This window comes from Triturus cristatus, chromosome 7 (assembly GCF_964204655.1).
Source record: "Triturus cristatus chromosome 7, aTriCri1.1, whole genome shotgun sequence".
Taxonomy (NCBI): Eukaryota; Metazoa; Chordata; class Amphibia; order Caudata; family Salamandridae; genus Triturus; species Triturus cristatus.
Window position 1 is genome coordinate 1,059,799,092 of NC_140590.1, and position 20,759 is coordinate 1,059,819,850.

A 20,759-nucleotide genomic window follows, 5' to 3' on the forward strand; every position below is an offset into this window, starting at 1 on the left:
CTGTATTGAATTGGCAATAGTTGTCCAAATATAGTGTTGTCCAGAAAGGACTCTCCAGCACTTTCTTATGCATCAGCGTTTTTTCTATGTTAATATCTGCGGGCAGCATTTCAGAGGTGAGACTAGTTATAGAGTGGCTTCTCATCTGTACATTGAGCAACAGAGATTATATACTGTCTGCCTAGCGACCTCATATGGGAGATGGGTTTGGAGGCAGAGTAGTTTCCTGGCACTGCACTTGTCGCTCAGCTGTACAAAACCAAGTGCATTTGTGGGATCAGTAAATGTATGGCGATGGTTTATATGGGAGAAGCTTTCAGCAGAGTGAATCGGCAGCTGCGCACACACACTTTTTTCAAAGTGTCCGAGACTTAAAATTGCAATTGTCAGGGGTGGGGGAGGTTATTTGTCAAAATGGTATGACCAGGCAAGCTAGATCTGATTTGAAAATGTGCAAATTTTCAGGTGAATTGAACGTGAGTCTGCAGAAGAGTATTGAAGAGCCATCCGTTTTGATTGTTCGATGTTTTCTGTTTTTGTTCTTTTTTACAGATCAGACACTTGTAATAAACGCTACTGCCTTTTCCACGTTTATAACAATGTGGTTTTGGGACTTATTTATTTTATTATGGAGTGGAATCTGCCCATGGGACATCATTTTGTCCCCCTTACTGTAGTTGTCCCTCCAGCAGCTCATTCCCTTTTCTGAGAGGCGAAAATGTTAGTATATACCGAAGCATGCTCGATAGCGCAGACCTGTTAATTGTGCCTGGTGTTGGACCGAAAAAGATTTGTCATGAAAGTCTAGAGATCTCAACATATCTGGTATAAAGTGCTTAGCGGTTTTTAACCAGCATTGCCTTGTGTTCTGCCACTTGTAGTTTTACTTCTCTCATTGAAAGTGCAGACCCACTGTACAAAGGGATGCATTTTAAAAATCCAACCAGTGGCTGAAAAGCTCGTCTCAGACACAGAAAACGTTAATTCTGAGCAATTTCAATGTAAAATGTCTGATGGGTAGTTAGGAACTAAGTTACATGGCCGATGAAAGCACCACATGTGCCATTTCTTTGGATCTAGTCGGGTGCCACTGGGACCTCAGACTTAAGTGGAGGGTTGTGATAGGTTTAGAGTTTGCAGTTTAAAAACACGATTACCACACCAACCCTCAGAAAGATTCTAGGACCTCTTTATATATCTATCTTCTTAATGTTAGAGGAGGTGATGCTGCATAACACGTGACCCTTATGTCTTCGTAAGAACAGACATGACACAGCTTTTAAACCAGAGGATGGGCCCTGTAGGATCTGTTTTTTAGCTGCTGTTGAATACCTGAGACTGCAGTGTGCTGACAGAAAGGGAGTGCAAATGGGAACAAATAGCAATCGATGACAAGATGTTAAAGCTATACTTCCTTTAAAAGAGAGGTAGTCAGATTGGTTTAGTCTAAGGGTTTGCAAAGACGTTTACATGCAGCCCATGTCACGTAGCCAATCCTCCCACCTAGAGCTCTGCTAGGTCTGCCTACAGACCGCTTTAGTTGTTATGAACACTTCTTGTAATTCTTTTTCCTAAAATGTACAGTAAGAAATACAGAAAGGGCTTCGTGTCAGCTCCCTGCAGAAATTCACGTCTTTCTTATGAATTGCCATTGCTTAGATGGGCTCTCAATCAAAGCCATCGCATTTTGTTAATCATTAAATTGTCACATTTATGTTCCCATAAGGTTTTGTCCGTCAAATGGGCTGCTTATTTGACTAGAGCCAGTGTGTGCTCTTTGATATATTTGCTTTGTTGACACAATAACATTTTAATTGGTGGCTTATGGATTTTTATTTAGGAAATGTATCTTGTTTGGAAGCTTCAGTCTGTTTGAGACCTATTGATATTGACTAATTGCCCTTGTGCTTTCATATGTTTTACGTCACTGTCATGATAACGTTGTTTGATTAAAAGCTGCAAATAAAAAGGTTATGTGCGCACCTAACCTTTATTAAAGATGCCACAAAAATGCTGACCATTTTTCAAACGTATCTACCATGCAATATTTGGCTATGTTTGCCTTTTAAGTTCAATACCACACCACAACCTGTATCTTATGATTCCTTTTCATAAAACTATTTTTTGAGTATACAAATTAACTCCGCTATATCAGTTTGTTCAGCAAAGGTACCGTACTCGTTGCAACAACATTGTTGTAGCCTAGGCTGTTGCTTCATCATAAAGTTTTCTTTCTAGGGCAGTTGTGGACAACTCACACAAAATTGTCCAACTATTAAACATTTCCCCTAACAAAATGGCAGACCTATCAGCTTTGCCAATCCATGTGTTTTTGGCTTGTTACCTGTTGCTGCCCACGGAAAACAGTTACAGACCGTACTAAAGAAACAGCAAAGAGAAAATGTATTTTGTGGGTTCAGAATGGCATGCTTGTCTACACTTTTAGTGTGGCCAAGAACACTGCCTGCAGGGTAAAAAACATATGAAACCTATTTCTGTATATAATAGTGTTTCAAGTTGTACGAAATACGCAGTGAAAAATTAGCAGAATTATTCCTTGTGAAAACATGGAGTGAAAAAACAACATTAGCACATTGTGCGCCTCTGCATGGTTTGGTAAAACATTGGAATAGCTAGGCTTTGGTTCTAACTCTCTTGAATGACCCTTGCTTCGTCCATTTTTTCCCCCCACAATGAGGTTTCACGCTCGCTGCATGCTCAAGGGTCCTCTGACTGCATGCATGAGGCTTTGCACTGACTGCAAGCATGCATTCATTGCAGTTCTCACAGACGTGGCCTTCTCAACTCACCATGGGCCTTTTAACTCAGCACAAATCTCCAGGTCTAAAAATAGCCTCCTCTGAGGTCATGTGTTGAAGCTGGGATGCTTCAGGCTGATGCAAGGCTGCCCCGCCGTTGTGCAGCAATGGGCGTCAGTGACCGTGAGTTTTAGACATGAATGAAACTCTTTCTCGGAAGACGAATATCTTGTCTTACAAAAGGTTTTCTTTTGTAAGAAATGATATATTCGTCTTCCGAGAAGACATTTTCAAGAATATTTCGTTATTTAATAGAATAGTTTTGCTTGTCACGCGGCTTTAGAAATGCAGTTGGGTCGTTATGTTGGCTGGTGGAATTAGTGGGGTTCTGGATGCCATGAACAGCAGGGCACGACTTTTTCCAAGTCCGACAGGAATAGAAAATGTGGTCTGTCCAAGCCCGTTCCTGTATATTTTTTTGGAGTCTGTTTTACTTGATGATGAAGTTTACAAAATTGTTTATTCCTCAGTTGAATTGTGTCCCAGAGATCTGACCGGTTTAAAACACTGCAGTGCATATTTACCCTTACAGTTCCTTGGTTTAGGTGTCAATCCAGCAAGCTTGCTTTACGTTTATTATGGGAAGATATATGTGTGTTGGTGAGGGGAGTGGATGGTGGGGGTCAAAAAGCCACATGCATATTTTCCCCTTACCACTTTTGGTACATGTACTTCCATTTTTTCTTGTGATTTCTGGAGAAGGTCCTGACCTTTTAGCCAACTCTGGCATTCTGGGCGATTGGGCTTGGCATGCAAACTGGTTGTGCCTAAGCCAAAACAATCAGTTTCTGAAAGTGTCAAACATGGCATGTGGTCCATTGAAAGGCTATAAAGATGGACAATAAAGATGTGTTTTTTGACAGAATGAACTTTAACATGGCTATAGTGACACAATATCCATAAACGAGCAATTTACAGGGTCAAAAGTGGCACTTCGATTCTAAAAGCAAGATTAAAAAATGGGAACATTTTGGATCATAAAAAGTCCAGTTTTATTCACACATTATAACTCTAAGTCCCAGTGGATTTTGAGAGAGACCAGGAAATTGAACACTAGTTGGTATGAACTAGACCTAGAAAAGAGTATTTTGTTTTATTAGGACATGCAGAAGGTATGACTTGGGACAGATAAAGTGAAAACGCAGCCATAGTCTATTACTAGCAAAAGACACACAATTGATGGACGGAATGCAGAACAAATCAAAACATTCACCCCCAGTCAAGAGATCTGGGTTAAATCCATCATTCTTTTGCTCACCATGCCACCCCAGTTTAGACCTGGCCATATGCATTCCGTCCATCAATTGCGTGTCTTTTGCTTTCTCGCCCTAAGTGCGCCGGGTATGCCTAGACGTAGGTCCCGGGCTCACTGTGCCACTGGATTCAAGCTATCCTGGCTGAAGAGTGGTGAAACCCTGAAACCGGTCCTAGGATGCTTGTTTCCGGTCCAGGGAGGACCTGGCTTGGCAGTTCGGGTGGGACTGTTCCCATGAGGCACAGGGTCAAGACTGATTTGCATATGGCCAGGTCTAAACTGGGGTGGCATGGTGAGCAAAAGAATGATGGATTTAACCCAGATCTCTTGACTGGGGGAGAATGTTTTGATTTGTTCTGCATTCCGTCCATCAATTGTGTGTCTTTTGATAGTCTATTACTAGAGCATGTGGGAGGTGAGTCTTGGGGCAAACAGCATGTTAACATAATCATGGAAAATCACATAAGCATTTGGTAGGTAAGTCTTGGGGCAGACAAGGTGCTTGTGCATCCATCAGGTATTACTGGTACGTGTGAAAGTATATTCTGGGGTAGACAACATGCTAACGCATCAGAGTCATAATACCAAGGTATGTGGGAGGAAAGTCTTGGGGTACACAAGATGTTATTATAATCATGATGTATCACCTTGGTATGTGGGAGGTTTGTCTTGAGGCGGAGAAAATGCTCCCACATCCATGAGGTGCTACCAGGGCACATGGTAAGGATGTCCTGGGGCTGACAACTTGCAAACATAGCCAAGGCATAATACTGAGGCATGTGGGAGGTACATTTTGGGGCAAACAGTATGTTGACATAATCATGACGTGTTACATAAATATGTGAAATGTACGTCTTCGGGCAGACAATGTTCTTGCGCATCCATGAGATATTACTGAGACGTGTGACGGTATATCCTGCGGCAGACAACATGCTAACGCATCCAAGGCGTACTGAGGCATGTGGGAGGTGTGTCTTCGGGTAAACAAGAGGTTATCATAATCATGGTGCGTCACCCAAGTATGCGGCAGGTATGTCTTGGGACACACCTCATGGTGATAACTGGAATGTTTAGTGACTTGTACCTCTAGGTGCCGAGTGCATAGAGATGCACCACTGTGTTCTTGAGGCTGCAGTGCTGGTGCATGTCAGTGCTGGTTTCTCTCTTCTCTGCCACCTATTTGTGGTGTAGGAAGGTGAACACTTTATCCGCTGCACTGAAAGATCCCTACGCAGGGAAGTACAGATATTTCCTATGTAGTGTCAACAAGGAACGCTCTTTTCCCATTGAAATACAAAACGGCGCGAACTGCGCCGTGTTCTGATGTGATTGCTGGTGATTTGCCTCCCTTGTTTGCTCTGTGATTAAGGGTTAACTTGCTTGCATTGGAAACTGGGGCCTGATTATGTTCAAATGAAATGTTTAGAGGGAATTCCTGCTTGATGCATTACATTCTTAGATTCCGTTTTTGAGTGAACATCTGTTTGTGTTATGCAACGCCGTAAATCACTGGCACTGCTGCACGGACCAGTTGCTTCTTCTTTCTGTATTTCATGTGCAAGGGCAGGCTTCGAAGGAAGACTTTCATTGTAACTCTTTCGTGTGCATGAAAGCCTCCACCAGCCACCATGCTTGTAAGTAGGCACTGTTATTGAGTTGTTCCTCCCCCTTTAAAACTAGTTAGTTATTAGGAGAAGCAGTTCGGTTTTGGTAAATATATGGTGTTAACTAAATGTTTTAGTCACAAAAGCAGCTTTGGAAACTGGGTATGGACTCGCTTCCCTGATGGTTGCAAGAAACCACAATAATTAAATACAAGGACCCCAAAACGAAATTTATGAAATGCCACGATTAATAATAGTAATCATGTAAAATACAGGGAAGACCTTTAAGGCAAAACATAATTTCCAACCATAAAAAACCCCAACATAACAAAATTAACAAAGGGGTTATGGTTGAAATTAGTGATACATTATGGGATGGAAGCAGAATTAAGGTTAAAGATGGGTGTAGGGAAAGATTGTGGAGGGCGCGGTTGAACTTCAACTGCGCCCTCCAAACTTTCCAGCACCTGTTTTTTTAATTGAGGTTCACTTTTTTAAAATTATTTGCACTAATTTAAAGCCATGTGTACTGTTTCTTAGTGCCAGTTGAAATCTTGTTTTCCTGAGATGTACATTAAAACTGGAAAGGGTTTCTATGTGGAGGACTCGTTTGAACGTTAGCTGGGCCCTCTAAACTTTCCAGCACCTATTTTTTTTATTTGAGGTTCACATTTAAAAAAAAATTATTTGCACTAATCAAAGCCGTGTGTACTGTTTCTTAGTGCAAGTTGGAATCTTGTTTTCCTGATATGTACATTTAAACTGGAAAGCGTTTCTATTCTTGGTCAAAGTACACTTGCCTGTTCAGAAGCACTTCTAGTTTTCTATTAAAAACTATATCTAATGTATGTTAAATGTTATTTTTATTGTAAGTCTCTGACCCACATGTTTAAGGAGTGGCATTTAAAAAAATGTTTTTTCAGTTATGATGTTAAGGATAAAGTTAGGGTTCACGTTGGTGTGAGTTTAATATTATGGGAAAGAAAAGTGCTCTTTGGAAGGTTTAGGTTTAGGAATAGGTTCATGTTAAGGATAAGGGTCAGGTGATGTTCAGTACTATATTTTCGACATTATGGCATTATTGATTATGTTTAACCAAATGCAACATGGAGACTTTAGGGCTCGGGTTTCTTGATCATGGAGTAGTTATTGTGTTTTTTTTATTACGGTGTTCTACATGGTCATATTGAGCCATCGTGGTTGCCAGCCTTTGTCCCCTAATAATACATAGTCGATGGTTTCGGCAATGAAACAAACATTGGCCTTCACTGCATGGCCATTTGTACTCCGAATTCATGATCATGGTTCCTGCTAGTTGTGGGAATTTATCTCTTCCCTGTCAAGTGGCCGCAACCTTGATCCAGCCTGGGATTGAAGGGGGCCAGAAACCTGTCTTTTTAATTTGTACTCTTTTCTATTTGCTTATCAGTTTGTCCTTTCCACCAGCAGGGTTGTACATATTTATTAAACCGTACATATAGTAATTGAAATGTGCTTTGTTAATCAAATAGTTGGCTATTGTACATCATAAAGCAGAGGAGACATGAGAAACCTAATATAACATTGCCTGTAATATTTTCCCGGCCCCAGTTATGACGGTAATCTATGCCCCCGCTAGTATCTCTCCAAGACGTATCACAGTGGGATGTCTCTCCTACACGTATCACAGTGGAATATCCTACATGTATCACATTGGGATGCCTCTCCTACACGTATCACAATGGGATCTCTCCTGCACGTATCACAGTGGGATCTCTCCTGCACGTATCACAACAGGATCTCTTCTACACGTATCACAACAGGATCTCTTCTACACGTATCTCAGCAGAAGGTGTGGCCTGCTGAATTATCGAGATGAACAATGATCCCTCTCAAAAGGCGGTAACTGGAGCTCTGTTTCAGGTGTACTCTTGCAGAGTGTTACAGATAGCTAAATAGGTTAGTATCTCTGTATACCATACAAGCCGCAGGCTCGAATACCAGTGGAACCTGTTCAACGCTTTTCAGAGAAAAAATCTAGGGTTTATCGAAGGTGTAATATTTAGTTGGGTGTACTACGACACTACAAGAATGAGGCAGCAAGCTTCTTGTACAAGACGTGCTAATATTATCAATCGTTCTCAATAGTTGCGACTCAGTGGTTGACAAATACAGTGACCCACAGTGTTGTCCGTGTCTTCCATGTGCCACTGACTTTGTCTCTGCCACCCTTGCACGTTCTTAATGACAGAGCGGGGGCATGGTTCAGTTGTGCCATGTGGTCCAGCTGCAGCTCCCTGAAAAAGGGGAATCTCAAAGCGTAAACTCTCGGTACTACACAGTAACAATGTATTTGAACTTTTCAACTATTATGTTAACGACAGAAAATGTAAAATAAAACTTCTGAGGGGCTAACAGGGGTGTGGGGTATTTTGAGCTGCAGGGAAGGTTTTGGTTAAAAGCATATAGGTATAGCGTATAAATACAGATCTATAGCATGGGAATTGTCTTAACAAAATATACAAAATCTATTGCTAATCAGCAAGTGGCAGTGGTACAAATTAGCCAGAGGCCTTTCTGTAGGAATAGGAGGGTGAGAGGTATATTGTGCTCTCATTGTTGCTGACCTGCCCTCCTATCGTTTTATCTGTAATAGTTTTTACACAAGTAGTCTTCAGTCCGCATAGTTTGCATGGTTACTATAAAAGCATTTTCGAATTCGTTTCAATGTTTTTATTTTATTTATTTTGTATCACTCTACTCATTTTCACTCTTCCTCGATTACTTCCATTTAACTTACTCAACTTGTAGAGAGATTGCTACTGCCTTTTAAATTAACCATCTGATGAAGGTACACCTAATTCCCAAAATGCATCTGGCAACCGAGAATAGTTTAATACCCAGATTGAAGGCAACTTGTGTAAAAACCATGAAATTATTTTTATAAATAATGTAACGGATAGACATGGAAATATAAATGTCTGTGTATTTTGTCCACCCCTGAATATTTACACTAAGCCCACAGGGATACAAGGCTGTACGTCGGTTGAAGTCCTGGTAATTTCTTCTTCCAGTTTACTTGAGGCTTTGGCTGGAAGCCTCTCACTGCAGCATGCCAAGAATGTAAATATGAATACCAGTCATTAAAGTTTTGGAAGCAACTAGGTGTGCTTTGAATGGAGCTCTTCTTCCTCTAACCACTTTACAGATAGGAGTGACTCTGTTGGGGCATGCAGTGGAAGTTGTTTTGATACATTTCAATCTGAAATATGTCAGTGCACCATTGGTTCGCAATGGCTTCTCCTTTCACTCTCCCAATCTTCTGAATACATGTTTACCATTCCATAGCTGCATTTCACCCCCACAGCAGGTAGGGACTCATCCTAGTCTTCCCTGCAGAACAGCAGGTCATTTGTATAGCTTGTCGACCCTACTCTGGGCATGCAGACACTCTTCTGCCTTTTTCCATCCCGCATGGTCATGCTCTGCTTACCTTTGCCTGCTTCCTTCTGCTTGTGTCCCTGATTCCAGGTCTCTCTAGCTCTACACTGTGGCATCTGTTTGCTAGGCGACATGCCGGTGAAAATAATTAACCAAAAATGTAAAGTTTGTGCCTTTTTATAATTTCACAGTTTGCGTCTCTGGGTGCATCTAATTGAGCACTTACTTGCATTTGTCCACCATAAAAATATATCCTGGTTGTTTAAGTCTACCTCGTTCTAAGCCACCTAAACCACCTGTCTCATAGTTGTCATGGTTTAGGTGGACTCTGTACATACAAATTGTCAAACATACATGACATCTAGGGACTAAAGTCGATTAGGTTGGCCCCAACCACCTTATATGTGATATAAGAGTACAGTGGTAACTTCTTGGAGTGACCAGCAGTGCTGAATGAAAAAAGAAAATGAATCAAATTACTTCTCTCAGAAGAGTACAGTGTAGCCCAGATTCCGAGCATGTTTTGGAGTGCTGCATGCTCCATTCTTTGTAGCATGTATACGGTGTTCTCCTGCCCCACCCATTTGTACCCTGTATGAAAAAGAGCCACCACTGGGTTTGATTTTCCTGTTTGGTTGATGTAATTTTAAAGTTCCACCCACAAACATTTTTTTCAATTTTTCTTTTTTTACATGTATTTTTATCTCGAACATGGTGCTCTGCTTAACTTCGCTCCCTATATGACCCATAGTTTGCCTATGTGTGACAAGCCACCCCGGTGCACACATGCTTGCTTTCTCCATTCTGTTTGAGACTCTGACCCATTCATGTTCTGTAACTTAAACTAAAGGCCAGAGTGACAAATTAACAAGACGTTAAGGACCAGAAGAATGAAAATTAAGGAACAGAAGAATGAAAGACAATAATGCAATTCAGAAAATAAACCTATAGGCTGAAAACTGTTCATGCACAAATATTTTTATCGGTTTTAAGGCTCTTAACTATTTCTCTGTAGTAATTGGGTTTGGCTCAATGCAGTTGTTACCACAGATATAATCTATAGTGTAGATGAAAACGAGAAACCCTTTGTGCAGCGATGGTGTAGGGTCATTTTCGGAAGTATGATTTGATTTTTTCTGCATGTGATATATAATGCATATCTAATGCGTAATCGGCAGATTTCAGCGAACAATTTCTTCTCATTTAAACAGATTTAAGTTATTAAAAACCACTTTGGAAAACTTTAAAAGACAGTTTGTAACATTAACTGTTTAACTTTCAGTACGTGAATGATGTATTTTGGCACTAAAACAAGAGACTGTTTTGCCAAGACATTGTTAACATTCCTAATTTATAAACTGGGCAGGAATTTTGTTTGCAGCAGGAAGCAATACACTTAAATGTAATTTAATCATTCGAAAACTGTGATTTTCGCCTTGCTTTACTATTCATTCAAATTCATATTTTCTTCACAGATGCTGGTCAGAAAGCTGCATTTATTTTAAGAGGCAATTTAGCCCTTACAAGACTCCCAACACATTGCACGACTTTTCTGTCTTGAATACAAAGTACCTTATGGTGTAATACATAAGTGTACAGATATATGCACTATACTGCTCTGCAAGACCGTTGCTTAATACTTGCTTTCTGTAATCTGTTGTTTGAACACCGGTCACACCCTAAACTTTGCATCAGTTCTAGACTATAACTAGAATGTGTCGAGTAAATGAGGCATGCACAGATAAACTTGTTTGGTGTAGAATGAGCCATTGTATATGTTGTATACCATTTATTTTACTATTGTGATGTAGAAATCGTAGTTTAAATAAAAATGGTGATGCTGTGCTTCTATGCAAGTAAGAAGTATTCATTGTTGGAGAATGGGATTTGATGAATGTCTTAAATTTTCTTTCTTAAGAAACCTATGTGATGTTTATATCACTGGAGCCCATTTGTAATAGTATATGAAAAAGTGTTGATAATACTAGAGAGCGTTTTGTATAATTTACCTCTAATCAACTAATGTGCTGCACCCCGTCCCTTTCTTGAGCCTCCCCTCAGGCTCATTGGGTCCTCCCATTATGTACATTCCCAGTTGCTTGTGTATAGTACTTTTGCCAGATGCGCATAGCTAATGCACTCAAAGTAGAATGACACTGGCACATGAGTACCCTATTTGCATCCGATACAGTACATATACTGTAAATCTACAGCCCTTGGTGCTGTTCTCTATCTTATGCAGCTCCAGTGCGTGGTAGTTGCTTTTTGCCCATTCCTTTTCAGAGTTTTTTAGGACATTACTGGGGCATACCGGTTACCAAATAATGGATGTGTGCTTTTAACGTGTGCGTGTGGTGGTATAAGAACAATGTTGGGAGCACTGTATTTTGAAACATGCAGCATGCCTGGTTTAAGCCAGCCACGCATGTTATGTTTGCATGTTTTATCGCCCCATTTGGAATATTTACCACTGTAGACCGTTGTGGGTAACTGGCTGCAGGGAAATCTTGCTAGCTTGACTACATTCTCCCCCTTCTTAGTTCTGCCTTAGTCGGTGAAATTTTTAATTCATTTTGTAATTTCATTTCTTTCAAAATTACCTCAGAAGACTGCAAGGGTTCTGTACCTTTTAATCGGTGAACGAGGGTGTACACGGTTCACCTTGGGTTGTTAAATGTTGTTGTTACATGTAAAATAATTATAGGCTTCACATTGGCTGAAGTACATAAGTCGTACAATTTGTCATTCCTGTGAATTATTGAAGACAATGAAGGTGTTCTTAAGAAGTGTGCATTAAAAGCGTATAAAGAACGTGTTCTAGTGTGTTTCCCGCAGCGGAGCCCAAGTGTTGTTGCCTTTCAGTTGCAGCCACGAGAGCTGGAGGGGTCTTGTTTCTCTTCTTTCTCTGGCAGTGAACCGCACACGAGGAAAGCAGGTGGAGGGCGGCGCTCCTGTTTGTCCTCTGCTCTTTCACGTTGTTTGCTCATGTCATTGCCCTCTTTCGGCGAAGAATATCAGTAGGTTTTGAATTTCTTCCTAGGAGAGACTTGTTGTCTTCACTGTAAATATTATTTTTCGCGGTGCGTTCCCAGTCTTGTAACAGTTGCTGGGAGAAAAAATCATGGCTACGTGGCAGTGCTGTGGCAAGCGAATGTTATGAGAGAATCACTGAGAAGGTGTGCCAGGCCTGGGGATTTCGTGGCATGGAGATGCAATAGATGCAGGCTGGAAAAGCAGGCAGTCCTTTCGATTGCATCAGCGTGATTGAATTTCCAGGTATTAATTACCGTTAATGGTGCTGTGTTTTCCTGGTGGCTAGGTGAGAAAGTGTATTGGCGAATGCGACCAAATCACTCGTTTAGATGTAAGTGTGCAGAAGTATAGTTTCAGTGCCAAACAGGCCCGGCTCCAGGACTTTTTATTTGGGTGGGCCAAGGGTGCATTTGGGTGGGCCACTGCGGGCTCGATTTGTCGCATATATGTCTGGGCAGGCCTGCTTCAGGGCCCTCCTTTATCTCTTCTTAGTCTTACAAGGCCCAGTAAAACGCACTCTTTTCCAAATTTTTTAGGTCTCGCCTGACCCAGCGCATGCGCTGGTCTGGCGAGACTTATTGAGACGGCTCCAAAAAGTGCTACCAGGCCAGCCTAGAGCCACAGTGCATGTGCGCGCGCTGCGCTTTACCGCGATTACTTTCACTTTCGCGGCCGCTTTGCATGGCCAATAGGTCTCCCTTTTGGGACCTTATAAGTATTTAGTTATGCAACTGTTGCATGGCTAAATACTTATAAGGTCCCAAAAGCGAGACCTATTGGCTATGCCAATGCTTGTTTCTAAATGTTATCACTCTCAAAAAGTGTTTTTTCCATGTAATGTTCCTTTGATGGGAAGATGAGGTTTCTGAGGTGGGAGTATCGGGCAAGTGACACTTCTCGGGCTCCCTCTGTGCGAGCCTTCAGGGAGAATCCCTCTTCATTACTACCTCCACTTGACCCCTGATTCTGCAGTGCAATCCCTTACAGGCTTGATTATCCACTGCTCCTCTCCAGTGCACCTTATCTCACAGCTGACCTTGGGCCCCAGTCCCATATCAGGTACCATTGGGCTCCACTTTCATTTTTCCCCTGAAAAACATTAGTAAAATTACCTTGAAACTTAAAACAATGAATATAGCAGTAAATATAATTAGCACGCACTTTAAAGTATGTCCCACCATAGCCCTTATGACCCGACTGCTAATTAAATAAACAAAAACAGAAAGGCCATGACAGGGCCGGCTTTAGCGCTGATGCGAAAGTTTTTTTGGGCGCCACATCAATAACCTCTTTCTCCGTAAATACCTTTACTACCACCTTCCAACAGTGCCCCTCATCCTTCCATGGCCCCCCCTATTGACCTCCTCCTCGGATTCCCTCACTGCCACACGCCACAAGTGCCCCTCATCTCCCCATAGCCCCTCCACCTCATGACCTCCTTCTTCGGATTTACTCACTGCCACCCTCCAACAGTGTCCCTCATCTCTACGTAGCCCCTCTCTAATATGCATTTCATTTGTTGTATAGCGCTACTCATATCCGTGTAGTGTGTGTCAGTACTTTACACCACGCACACATTATACAGAGACAATGAATCATACAAGTATGTACATCAGTCTGCAGGGAATGTCACATAAGCCAATGAGGATTACTAGGTGTAGGAATCGCATGTCATTCATACTGGTGGGCAGTATATTTTAAGAGGGTTTGGTCTGGGGAAACACAACCTTAGGATTTAGAGTATTCCTTGGGCGTCAGCTTTACTGATAAAAATGTATATCTGCCCAAACATACTCATTTTAGCAACAGAATAATGAAAGACTGAGGAAGTTCTAGCTAGATCACAAAACAAATAAAGCTAGGTTCTAACTATACCATTCATATTTGTTTGCAACTCTTTGGTGCCAGTTCATTGGTCACTGTCCTATGTTAGGATTGTAACTTCTGAACTGCAAGAAACACAAGGATCTCTGTGACTAAGGCAGTAACCCACTGAGCTATCCACATAAAGTACAGTTCATCTGCATTTAAAAACTACTAACAGACAAATGATTGCTCTCCAGCAGGATCATTAATCACCAGCGTTATCTGGGCATTTTGGATTGTCTTATTGTTGTCCTGCATCGGCCATGATAATGATAAAAACTGTTTAAATGAAGCACACACGAAGTATGTGTCCTGCTGGGCCTGCGCAGATTTTAAAAAGAAAAACAAGTAGTAACACATTCTCTTACCTACTCCATTAGTCAAACTTTGCGTCACAGCCTGATGTGATAAGCTGCTACAGGGGTCAGGAAAGGTGAATAGGAATAAACAGACTTATTTTCTCCTGCACTGCATAGAAAAAGAAATATCCTCGCAGAAGGACAGTAGGCAAAGGTTACCAGTGCCAAAGAAAAGGATTTGTCGCCTTTCACTATGTGGCGATGAAGGTGTGGAAAAATAAACAAAGCCTCGTTAACATGTAAATGGTCTTTTAAAGACCTGTGAAGTACTCGGGTGTGGCTGCGATAATCTCAAAAACTGTCTGTGTGTGTGCGCACACACAGACAGCCCTTTGAGCCCAATGATGTTGCGCGCCTGCCTTCAAGCCCTCACTGCGAGGGCCAAGGCTCCTGTTTGGGTGGGCCAGGCTCCTGTTTGGGTGGGCCTTGCCCACCCGCTAGAACCGGGCCAGGTGCCAAAGTACATTTTGCATTATTGTGCATAGACTTGACAAATCACACACCAAGAGCATATTTTAACAGAATACTAAACGGTGGCTGCTGTAAAATGCACGTCAGTCAAAATGACTAGCAGGTCAGCACACCAATGACCGCGTCACCCGAAATGTTGCCAGAAAATCCCCGTCTTTTCTTTTCATTAGCGGTATCCAAAGTACTAGGGAGGAGGACATGAACGCATTGATCTACCCTATGAAAAAGCGGCCAGAGCCTGCCAAAAGAGGAAGATGCTTAAAGTTCACTGATGAGCTGTCAATGCGCTAGTAAAGGTTGTGCCCTCTCCCCCGCGGGCTTTACACCACTCCTCATAGCTGGGAGCTGTGTAGACTGCTGAGCAAGGACCTACATTTCGTCTGGCTGCCTTTTCAGTCTGCTTCTCTTCTTTATTTTTCTTGCATTGAGAGGACAGTGTACGTTTGTAACTGTGTTGCTGCTTTAGTCTGCCTGAGCTGCTCAGCTGTGACTGCTCAGTTTTGGCTGTGGTGGAGCTTAAAATTTCACTAAGAAAAAACACATCAAATGTTTACACATTACACGAATGTGGCCAAAAAGAAAACATTAAACGTCCCCAAACCAGGTCACGCTTCCCCTCCCCTACGGAAACAGCAAATGTTGTTAAAAGCATCATAATTTGCGCTATGATGTCAGCTTGAAATGTTCAGTGAATGTACTGATTTAACCAAAGGATATTCGCTTTAACCGGTAAGTAATACAATGTGGTTGAATCAAAATATCAACACAAGTAAGGAAATTCATTGAGTTGATTGTAAAATATTGTAAAGTAATATTGCGGACATTGACTGCTCTCCGTTAGTCGCTGAACGCACTAATTTGGCTTTAAAGTAGCACGTTTGAATAGTCTGTAAATTGATCTACTTTTGCCATAATATATCAAGTTTCACTATTAAATGAGTGCATGGAGTTTCCCCCCAGCAGCAGGAAGCTGGCACGTGCTTAGATTTGCCCCATCACTGTGTGCCTCAGTGCATGCTAAAATAGTTTATATCCATAATTTGTTCTCAGTTTGCGCTCGGTGATCCTTAGTGTGTGCACCATTGAACCTTTGTTCGTTGATCCTCAGCACTGTCTCAGATTGGGTCCATTCTCTTTAGATGTTCAGATGTGATCGGGTTCCTCCATTTTCCCCAGATTTAGCACAGATTAGTTGCATCACTCATTGATCCTCTGTGAATGCTAAGCAACCACTCAATATCCTAGATGCATGCTCAGAATTGCTCCATCTCTCAGTCATCTTCAGGACATGCCCCATCCATCATCAATTCTCTGTCCTTGCCCAGATTGAAAACAGTGTGTGGTGCATGTTCACATTTACCCCAGTGCTTTGCCGTTCTTGGCACACACTCAGATGTCTTCTATAGTGCAGTCATTCTCAGTATTTGCTCAAGGTTTTCCTTTCACTTTATAATAAGCAATGCAGGGTCAAATTTACCCAGTCATTCTGCAGCACTTGTTCGGATTTGATCATCATCATGTATTAATCATTGTGAATGCTCCAATTATCCCCATTGCGAACTAATCACTAATTAATGCTATTGTTCAGTAATTGTCTTTGCTTTCTTAGTTCCATACAATCACATATAATTCCTAAGTGCTTGAGAGGCTTTAACACACACATCCTTTAGTAACTCAAGGTGCATGCTCGGATTTTATCCAGCTTTCAGTAATCTGTAGTTCAGACGTACGCCCACATCCTGCAAGCAATGTCCCACCCCTTAAGCCTGTAGGCAGATTCTGAGAACTAGGCATAACATTTGGCAACTTTCTGCGCCTAGTTCAGGTGGTGCCAGAGCCCGAAATACTATTCCTTTGTACGCAGTAGGGGCGTTGCAGGTGCCCAGTGCCCATCGACCCAGACGAGCTGGGCACATATGGCATAACCTTCTTCAAACTTAGTGTCTACAGCCATCTGTCATACATTTCTAGTCGAGGATTCAAATTGTGATGTCAAATGTGAAGTCTAGACCAGTGCATTGATGGTGTTTGATGTGTAGCTAGCCATAGTTGGTGTGTTACAGTTGAGAATAGCTTTGGGGTTGTAACCATGACACCCCTTATATGATATTTTTTCCTTGTAATTTCCTGTTTCTTTGTTTATAATGTAGGTTAGTTACTGGTGTTAGTATTCCGGGTTAGTGCTGTTTAACAAAAGCTTGTTCAGTGTTTTTGGAGTTTAAAACGAAGAGCTGCCTTATGGTGCTTGTTCTACTCCCCTCAGTGTGTGCAGGGCACTTTGTAAGGCCGTGCTCAGCCAGTACTAGGGGCACATGGGCAACAGCAGTTAGTACTAGGAATTTGGCTTTTGTTCGCTCAATTGGTGCACTGAAACAGTTTGCAAATAAATTGGGAGGCAGACCCGTCCGTATCTTATTAGATATTTATAAATCGAAATGTGTTTCAACAGCTACATACAGGGCTGGAATTTGGGACATTGCAGACTGCCGGGAAATCCAAGTAAAGGAAAATATTTTCCTTCGGTATTTGTTAGCTGTTCCCAAGTCCACTTCTACATATGTTTGCCATAAGGAATTAGATATAGTATACATATCTGACTTGATTAAAATCAGTCCTCTATTATTATGGCATAAGATATGGACCTCAACAGCTACCACTTTAAATAGAGCTGTTTTATCTGATTGCATAAAACTTGAGAGCGCAAAACACATTCAGTGGCTTGCATACATAAAGGTCTTTTTGACCAATATAGGACTTCCAGGATATTTTAACAATTCTACTTCATTATCCTTGATTACGAGAAAGGAACTTAAGGACTGCTGCCTTGTCTTCCTGGAGAATGAACGGTGGTCTAAGGAAAGGAGTAAAAAAATCTGTATTACAACATCAATTACTCCTACAGGGCCCTGGTCTACAGCTTTATTTATCGCCTGATCATACTTGTTATGATAGAATGTTATTGGCTCGTCTGAGAACCGATTGTTATTATAGGTTGATAACATTCCCTGATGTAAATAATTGGTCGACACATTTAATTAAATGTCCATGCGATGACCTTTCTGTGCAATCAATAATACATAGTCTTCTGTTTTGTAAATTTTATGCATGGGGGAGGAAGAGACACTTAATCCCATTATTAAAAATTTTGGGTCTAAGGCAGTGTAGACCAGCCTATGTTAAACTGCTTATGCTGGAAGATGAAATGACTATTTATGCTGTATCTAAAATGTTAAAATATTCAATCAGATGCAGATCTTCTATGGCTTAGTCTTTTCCAACTCTGTGTTTAATAAGTCTGCTCTATTATTATGATGCATTTAACTGGACCCATTTGTCTATTTTTTAATGCGTGATTGTTTTTATGTATTGTGCTTTTATGGTTTTTACTATGAAATCGAATAAAGCTATCTTTGATTGATTGATTGAGGTACTAGCTGTGGGCTTCTACCATGCCATGTGCCTACTTCCTAACTCCTAGTGCATGTTGGGCACATCTTCGCCATGCTGTAAAAGATCACAGTGCTTCTCCCATTAGCTACACTTCGTGCCCAGCCCACAATGTCCTCTGACCATGACCTTCCGCAAGTGTTGTTTGGGTGAATGATGTTTCTTTCTTAAACAGTAATAGTCATTCAGTGCATTAGTATCACGTCCAGAAATTGCAAGTCGCTGGGGAGATGCATTCCCGGCACTCATTGTAAATAGCTGTGTTGACATGTGCTTCAGTTGGTTTCCTTTACATTAGGCAATCTGTTTAGTTTCATTGGTTGAAATCTTGGCCTCTTAGGTGTTCTGCGTCAGAAGTTCACCATCTTTCCTTTAGAGAAGCTTTTACCATTACTAGGAGTTCACTTATGTTTTTCCTTGGCCTGTGTGGCACTTTCAGTCAGTCACATCTCCTGTGCACCTTTCAGATGTGCTTGCTTAATTAATTCACACTGGAACACAAACCTCAGTCATCTTGGATCACATGAATCTTGTAGCTGATCCCGTGGGTTACCTACCTAATCATTCTTGTAGGTTTCATGGGAAAGAGAGCCTGTTTGCTGCAGTGGTACTTGGTCTACATTAGAATCCCCTACTATCCTCTCGAGCTTTGTGTGAAGTTCTGTGCACCTTTATTATATCACCATAAGTTATCACCGCAAGGGATTCTCGGTTCTAAATGGAGCATGTGCCTTCCAGTTTGGTAGAGGCAAACCTTAGCATGTCTTGAGGAATCATCCCACCCTCATTGACCTCCTCCAAGTCTCGGACTGTTTCCACTATACTCTGAGATATCGTTCCGTGAGCCCTCCTGGGACCCTGGTGATCCAGGATCTTGCTCTCGTCCACTTTGGCTTTAGGAGAGTTGGGCTTCCACTCTGGAAACGAAGACCGTGTGACCAGGGTGTGCTCACTGCTGCTCAAGGAGACGACCTCTACAACTTGAGACAACCAAAAGGCCTCACTATCATAGGAGTGTTCATGACTTCGGTCTGTCTCCACGTGTAATTTTCGCAAAAGCTCCTCTCGGCTCAGCTGCTTCTCTCAAGAGCTGTCTTTCAAATGCCACTGTAGAAATGCCTCCGGAATATGCACTCCCAACATACTAAAGCAACCAATCCAAACACTCCTGTCCCATACCACACACCTACCTAGCTTCTCAATCATCTTTCTTCCTGCATCAGTAAGCCACGAAAGTGTGTGCAGTGAGCATGTTCAAGGAGAAAAACTTTCCGTGTGACCGTTCGTGCAGTTACTCTACCTTGTACACCATTGCACACTTTAACATTGATGTATTTGTATGTGTAATGGGGCACTTGGAGAGGCTACCTGTAGTGTGTCAGTACCTAAAACATCCATAACATAGTTAAGGATTTAGACGGCACAGCTCTTGCGGAGTGATACCGCACAACCGCTTGGTGCTTGGTAGCTAATGCAGTCGGATGTTGTGTAGTTACAGTAGTTCAACTCTCTTAACTACTGGCAGTAAAGCCTGCGCGTCAGTTTTTTAGGTCTCGCCTGACCCAGCGCATGCGCTGGTCTGGCGAGACTTTTTGAGAGGGCTCCAAAAAGTGCTACCAGGCCAGCCTAGAGCTACAGTGCATGTGCGCGGGCGCGCGCGCAGCTCTTTACCGGGATTACTTTCACTTTCGCGGCCGCACAGCCGCTTTAATGTCGCGATCACTTTCACAGCCGCTTGGCATAGCCAATAGGTCTCCCTTTTGGGACCTTATAAGTATTTAGTTATGCAATTGTTGCATGGCTAAACACTTATAAGGTCCCAAAGGCGAGACCTATTGGCTATGCCAATGCTAGTCTGTATTGTGTTGATTTGCAGAAAGTGTTGTGATGCAGGCGCCACATAAGACGGGTATATGATGAACAATAAAAACAAAAGCTAAGCTAAACCTGCGGGTATTTTCTATTGTGTACTTTTGGGGAGTGGAAGAGCAGCTGTTGGTGATTTGCAGTTTAAATAGTTTTATTTTTAGCTATACCATTCAGAGCCAGACACTTCGTTTGCAAAGGCTAATATGTTATCAAAACGAAATGTAAAGAAACGGATGTCACACCCAGGACTGCTTGCTAAATATTGTTGCGGTTGTATGTGATTTAATTTAATTTTTGGCACCACAAGTGCTTTTTTGCACTGCTGCAGAACACAATTCAAACATTCCCATGTTGCGTCCCATCACAGCTGCGGTGGAAGGCAGTATTCTTCTTATATCTTGTTTTTTGCAAGGTCGTTTTTAATCAGTGTTAATATTCCCTTTAAAATGTAATTACTTCCTCTGGGAAATAATCAATTCCTGACTATTAAAAGTAATGTGTTATTGATCGAGGATTACTTTTCTTCAAAAGTATCTAACTTTGAACTTCAATTGTTGCCAGTAAAACGTTCTGTTTTCATAAATCTTGGTATTTTGAACGTGTCTTTTGAGAAAGG

At 41.7% G+C, this 20,759-nt stretch overlaps 1 protein-coding gene across 3 annotated transcripts in view; it reads left to right on the top strand.

The window, feature by feature from the left end:
* Positions 1-20,759, top strand: part of NR3C1 (nuclear receptor subfamily 3 group C member 1) — a 514,836-nt gene that overhangs the window by 80,854 nt on the left and 413,223 nt on the right. The window lies entirely within an intron of this gene.